This window comes from Ochotona princeps, chromosome 33, assembly GCF_030435755.1.
Source record: "Ochotona princeps isolate mOchPri1 chromosome 33, mOchPri1.hap1, whole genome shotgun sequence".
NCBI classification, from domain to species: domain Eukaryota; kingdom Metazoa; phylum Chordata; class Mammalia; order Lagomorpha; family Ochotonidae; genus Ochotona; species Ochotona princeps.
Window position 1 is genome coordinate 1,154,667 of NC_080864.1, and position 7,066 is coordinate 1,161,732.

A 7,066-nucleotide genomic window follows, 5' to 3' on the forward strand; every position below is an offset into this window, starting at 1 on the left:
GGCCTTGTATGAGCTGGGGAACGGTGCAGCCCAGCTCCCCCCACCCCCTGTTTTAGGATGCACACGTGGGTGCTGCTGCCTTGACCTGCCCAGACTGTTGGTTCCTTTACCCGTGAGTGATGGCAGGCTCCTTGGTCACACCTAGCTCAGCCCATCACCGCCCCAACGCTTGAACTGGTCAGCAGGACTAGTATTTCCACAGGGTTTGGCCCACTCATGCCCCACAGAAACTACCCCTGGGTGTGGTTCTCTCGTGTGCTGGTTAGCGTCATGTCCCTGCCTAACGTGACCTGTGCCCTGATCCATCATTCTGCCAGGTACTAGGATCTGGTCCTGCTGGACGGGCCCCCAGCCGTAGCTTCCGCATGGACTGGTGTGTGCTGGTCAGTATTGTTCGATGGCAGCAAGTTCCACACAGGACTCGCCAGTGGGCTGGTGCATCCGTCTGACCCGTACAGGTCACCTGGTCTGTATGTCCAAACCACCAGGTCTCAGCACCTCGCTGACCTTCAGGGAAAAGTTACCCTGTCCTTGGGAGTCATTGCAGATTGATTCCCACATCCACACAGTGACCTCGACATGGACGTACCTGGGCAGGAATTCCACACCCCAAACACCCCAGAGCTTGCCGCCAGGCAGCCAGCAGGCAGAGCTTGGCACCCAATGGCACACTGGCCACTGGGCCCAGCTCACCGCGTGGTCACAGTGGCTGGAGTCAGGGCCCCAAGCGTGGAGTTCAACCCGACCAGGGTGCTCCCAGAAGCCGGTGGCTGCTGGAAGTTCTGTGTCTATTATTGGTTCTTTTTATTGAAGGACACTCCAGAGAGTGTGTGGGAACAAGGAATAAAAAGATAAAGGTGGGTCCAGCACAGTAGCCTAGTGGCTAAAGTCCTCACCTTGCACACACCAGGATCGTAATGGGTGCCGGTTCTCATCCCGGCTGCTCCACTTCCCCTCCAGCTCCCTGCCTGTGGCCTGGGAAAGCAGTGGAGGACGGCCCAAAGCCTGGGACCCTGCACCCGCGTGGGAGACCCAGGAGAGGCTCCTGGCTCCTAGGTTCAGATTGGCTCAGCTCCGGCCATTGCGGGCTATTTGGGGAGTGAACTAGTGGACGGAAAATCTTCCTCTCAGTCTCTCCTCCTCTCTGTGTCTGACTTTCCAATAAAAATTAATAAAGGAGGACTCGGATAGGGGGCAGTGATGTCCCCGGCTGCCACTCAACAGGCCCCTGGTTGGTGATCCCAACGGTGAATCCCGGAGCGACTCTATACCGCCATCTTGTGGGTGGAGATGGGCAGTGCTACAGAACACTCCCCCGGGCAAAGGCAATTACAGTATTTAATATTTGAGAATGAGAGTTACAATTTTCTTTTTTTAAAGATTTCTTTATTTTTATTTGAAAGCCAGATTCACAGAGAGGAGGAGAGACAGAGAGGAAGATCTTCTGTCCACTGGTTCACTCCTTAAGCAGCTGCAATGGCTGAAGCTGAGCCGATCCGAGCCAGGAACCTCTCCCGGGTCTCCCACACGGGTGCAGGGTCCCAAGGCTCTGGGCCGTCCTCCACTGCTTTCCCAGGCCACAGGCAGGGAGCTGGGTGGGAAGTAGGGCCACCGGGATTAGAACTGGCGGCCATATGGGATCCCAGCACATGCAAGGCAAGGACTTTAGGCACTGAGCCATTGCACCGGGCCCACAATTTTTTTAAAAGGTTTGTTTATTGATGTGAAAGGCGCTCTGGTAAAACGGAGGGTGTTCCACCTGCTGGCTCACACACACCCTGCTCCTGCCTAGACCTGGGCAAGGGCCCCAGCCAGGAGCCAGGCGCTCCATCTGGGTCTCCCACGTGGGCGGCAGGGACCCGGGGACCCCAGCCTTCCCTGCTGCCTCCCGGCCGACACTCAGCAGGTCGCTGGGCTCACCGGTGCATCCAGGACTTACACCCCAGGCACCGGGCCGTGGGATGCGTGTAGGTCCCAGGAGATGCCTTCACCATGTCACTGTATGCCCCTACCCCAAAGAACCTTCCAGACCCCACAGAGCGTACTCCTGACACAGTTCAAGCTTTAGCCTCCTGGCCCCGGGCTGGGTTCTTGGGAGAATGAAGTCAACCAACGCCTGTCCCCAGTGAGGCGACCTAACCCTCCTGGTCACATCACCCCAGTCCGCTCATCTATGCTGTGGCTGGCCCTTGCACAAGTCCTCCGGAGAGTTACGGGCCAAGAAGGGAGGAGACCAAGAAAATGGACTTTTTCTCTCATGCCCAGAGGGTAGGCAGCCGCCTGGCTGTCCCGGGATATCTGCATGACTTCCAAGGGAAAAAAAAAAAAGAGACATTCAACAGTTAGAAGTTGTATCTCCCTGCCTTGGGCCCCATTTCTTCTAAAAGCACCCGCAGCGGCGGTCAGCCCCGGGAAGCCCTGGAGGACCCTCCCTCCAACCGCCTCCGCGATCAGCAGGAACAGTGGGTGTTTGTGGAATTCCCGGTGGACACCGTCTCTTCAAAGCAGCCCCTTGTGGAAGCTGGATGTCCGGCCAAGTTCTCGGGCGCACCCACCTGGGCTCGCCAGTGGCTAAAGGGAACAGGGCGAGGTGTGTGTGCGCGTGTGTGTGCGTGCCCTGAGCGCTGAACGGGCCATTGATGCTGCCCTTGGGGCCTCGGGGCGTCGCAGGGCGGGGCGCCAGGCGGCGGCCACCTAGATTCTTAGAATCACAGGTTGCTTTTTCGGGATGTCCTGGTGGCTGCGGTGGCGGGAGGGGTGTGTGTGTGTGTGTGTGTGTGTGTGAGGGAGGTGGGACTTGCAGGCTCGGCTGCTCCCCTCGGGACTGGAGGAGGTGGGGTGGCGAGGAATGTCTGATCTGCTCTCCCCTGCCGGGAGAAAAGAGGGGGACACGGTGCGACCCCCAAGCTGGTACCTCACTGTGGCTTGTTTTCGAAGGTGTGTGTGTTGGGGAGTGTGGGGTCACCTCCCCTGGGTGCACACCCCAGCCACGTGTGGGTGTCCCCCCACTCACAGCTGGCCCTGTGGCACATGGACAAAGTCAGCAGAGGTGAGCAAGGGGCTGCTGCTGGCGGTGCAGTGGGTTGAGCCACAGATGGGGAAGCAGCATTCTGTCTCCCGGTGCTGGTTCAAGTCCCGGCTGCTCCCAGTTCTGACCCAGCTCTCTGCCCAGGCACTTAGGATGGCGCAAGTGTGTGGCACCCTGCACCCACGTGGGAGACCCGGATGGAGCTTTGGTCTGACCCAGCCCAGCTGCTCTGGAGATAGTGAGGGAATTAGACAAGTGGCACCTCTCTGTTTCTCTGTGTGCCTATTTCTGAAAACAAGAAAATGCTCTCAAAGATAAATTTATTTTGATTTAAAAAAAAATGTGACAGACCTGGACCGGTGTCTCGATTGGTTAATTCACCCCTTGCAAACTCGGGCTTATCATGTTGGTACCCGTTCTAATCCTGGCTGTTCCACTTCCCACCCAGCTCCCTGCCTGTGGCCTGGGAAAGCAGCGGAGGACGGCCCAAAGCCTTGGGACCCTGCACCCACGTGGGAGACCTGGAAGAGGCTCCTGGCTCCTGGCTGTGGATTGGCTCAGCTCTGGCCACTGTGGCCACTTGGGGAGTGACCCAGTGGATGGAAGATCTCTCTGTCTCTCCTTCTCTCTATAGATCTGCCTTTCCAATAAAAAAAATAAATAAAATAAATCTAAACAAAATACTGAGGTACACGCATAGTTTTCATGTTTATTTATTTATTTGTTTGTTTGTTTTGGGGTCTCTTTGTAAGTTTATTGGAAAGGCAGAGTGACCCAGAGACAAAGAGAACTTCTACCCACTGATTCCCAAATAGTCACGGCAAGCGAGCAGGGCTGGGCCAAGCGGAAGCCAGCAGCCTCACGTGACGTCAGCGCCCACCGTGGGGGGCGGGCACCCCAGGCACCTGAGCCCTCCCGTTGCTCTCGGAATGGGCGCGTGCGCAGAGAGCAGGCTGGGAAGTGGAGCAGCCGGGACTCGAACCAGCGGTGATGTGGGATGGGGCCTGCGCAGATGCGTCCACAGTTCCCGCATGCCAGCTCAGTCTCCCCGGGGATTCTGTGTATGGGGGTCAGTGTCCCCGCTCCGGCCCAGGCTGGCCAGTGGCTTCCAACCCCAGGCTTCTGCCTCGTATCCCGTGAACCAGACAGACCCTCGCAGGACCAGGGCACATGCTGTGTCCCCTTCCACCCTGCGGCCCCCGAGTGGACACGCAAATGGCCCCTAAGCAGACGTTTGTTGAGTGAATAACCCGCTGAAAACGCACGAGCTCCGAGCTTGAGTCTGAATGTGTTTTTTCCAGCGGATTGCAGCTCCTTAGCCACAGTGGTGGTGATGGAGGGCTTGGCTGGAAAAATCCTGTCGACCCTGCGCCTGTGTGGAGGACACAGGAGGGCGGGCCACGTCCGTCCGGGCCGCTCGGCAACAATGAGGTGGCCTTTCCACTCTGTGGTCGGATTCCCGGGCCGAAACGCCATAAAACAGGCCTGCTTGCGTTGGAAACTTTTTTTTTTCCTCTCTCCCCCTTTAATACATTCCTGAAGGCGTTGGCAGGGACAACAGGGAAATCTCAGGGGGGTAGGGCAGGCGACTCCGGCACCCATGGGGTGGGGGGTGGGCAGGAGGGGTGTAGATGAGGCAGGCTTGGGGAGTCAGGGGGCAACCCGGCTGGCTGAGGGTGGGAGGGAAGGGGGGCCTGCCACCGTGGGTGCACTGTGCAGGAGTGTGGGAGGCCGCCGCAGGCAGGGGGACGGTCCCCCAGCCCGCGCCGTCCCAAAGCCTGCGGTGGTCATGACGGCGGGTGGCCTGGCCCCACCCAGGAATGCATGTGAAACTGTGCTCTGTCACCCAGCGCAGAGCCACAGCCCAGCGCAGGGCCACAGAGCGTCACGCCGTGGCAGGCGCTCCCCCTCACCCCCAGGAGCAAGCTGGCCGGTCGCCGCCCCCACCAGCAGCGTCACACACCTGCTGTGGCTCCCCACTCCCCAGGACGTGGGAGTCACGCGATGGCGTCCCATCTCTCACACCTCCCCCAGCCCGGGATGGGGGCGACCCAGGGACTGGAGTCAACAGGGAGCTGGGGCCAGGAGCCAGAATGGGGACCTGAACCTGGGCCCTCGAGGTGGGCGTCCCAGGCGGTGGCTTAACTAGGGCACCAGCGCCCATTCTGATCCATTCCTTTTTTTTTCTTTTTTAAGATTTATTTAGTTTGGAAAGTCAGATACACAGAAAAAAGGAAGTAGAGAAGATTTTCCATCCGATGGTTCACTCCCCAAGTGACCACAACAGCCAGAGCTGAGCCAATCCGAAGCCAGGAGCCAGGAGCCTCTCCCGGGTCTCCCACGCGGGTGCAGGGTCCCAAGGCTTTGGGCCGTCCTCCACTGCTTTCCCAGGGCACAGGCTGGGTGGGAAGTGGAGCAGCTGGGACCAGAAGCGTGACTTGGGATGCTGGTGTTTGGGGGTAGAGGATTAGCCCATTGAGCCTTTGAGCCGGGGCCCAGGGGAGACCTCTTAAAGTGACAACGTTTAGAGGGGAATGAGCCCAGGTTTTGCAGCAGGGGGAGGTGGAGGCCCAGCAGGGCCCCAGACCAAGGCAGGGCCGGGCGGAGTGGGCCGCAGGACGGAGCAGCGCGGTCCCCAAAGCTGCTGGGGGCTCAGGTGGGGAGGGTTGGGAGGTTTAAGGGCTCTGGAGCGGTGGGGAAGGGGGAGAGGTTGGAGGGGAAGGGGCCGCCGCCAAGGCAGGGGTGGGGCCAAGCCACTGCCTCCTCCCCACCCCCATCCTTGCTAAGCTTTGGGCAAAGAGATGGGGTGGGGGTGAGCAGGCAGGGGGTCCCGCGACGGCCCCACCCCAGATCCCCGGGATTGGGCCAAAAAGCTGAACCAAATACAGAAACCCAGATGTGCCACTGGCCGCAGTCCTGGGAGCGTGCGAGGCGTGCGGAGGCCCGGGGGGGCCCGCGTGGCCGCCCTGGCTGTGGCCCCGGTGGAGGGCTGCGGCAGGATGGTTGGAAAGGTTAGCATAACAAGCCGCCAGCCCCACCAAGCCACCAGCCCCACCAAGCCGCCAGCCCCTGGGCCAGGCAGGGACAAACGGGACTGCGAATCCAGGACAGAAAATGCTGGGACCCCATAACTGCCACAGAGGTGGGGGCGTCACTTCCCTTCCGGAAGGGTGCAAGTGGGCGGGTGGGGAACCCCTGCCACTTGTCTAATTCCCTCACTATCTCCAGAGCAGCCGGGCTGGGTCAGACCAAAGCTCCAGGCTAACGGTGGTCCCGGGGCGTTGGCTGTTGGCAGGGCCGGGGCTATGGAGCCCACCCCAGGGCGTCCCTGTGGCTGTCATGACAACCCTCTCACCTCACCCTGTGTCTGACACAACTCACCATTGGCTCAGAGGTATGCAGACCAGACACTTTTTAAATTCTAATTGCTGGGCTCAGTGCGATGGCTCACCTGGCCCACACTAGGACCTCATATGGGCACAGTTCGTATACTGGCTTATCTCCACTGCCCATCCAGTTCCCTGCGCTTGCATGAGCGGATGGCCCAAGAGCCTGGGACCCTGCCACCCATGTGGGAGACCTAGGTGAAGCTCCTGACTCCTGGCGTGGGCTGCTGAGCCAGCAGATGGAAGCTCTCTTGCAAATAAACTCCGTGAAGAATTCCCAAGCAAGCAGATGGGGCTGCTGTTGCTTCCTGCGGACTGTGGCCCCGCAGAGGGGCTTCCCCACACCGGGTTTTGGCTGCCTCTCAGGCTCCATTGGACCAAAACGGCTGGCTGCCCCGTGGTGGCCAGGGGGCAAGACACAGTGGACGTCATTTGGTCATCGCACTGGCCTCCAGGCCGGCGGCGGCAGTGACGGAGAGAGGAAACCGCTCCTGCCAGCGGGCTTGGAAAGAACAGGCTGGCGGCGGCCTGCCCCCTGCCCAGCCTCTTGCCCTGCACGCCAGGAGGCCAGCTACGGGCCACTTGCTCGGAAGTCTGAGCCGCCGCTGTGGGAAGAGGGGACCCTGACGGTGGCAATGGCTGTAGGAGAAAG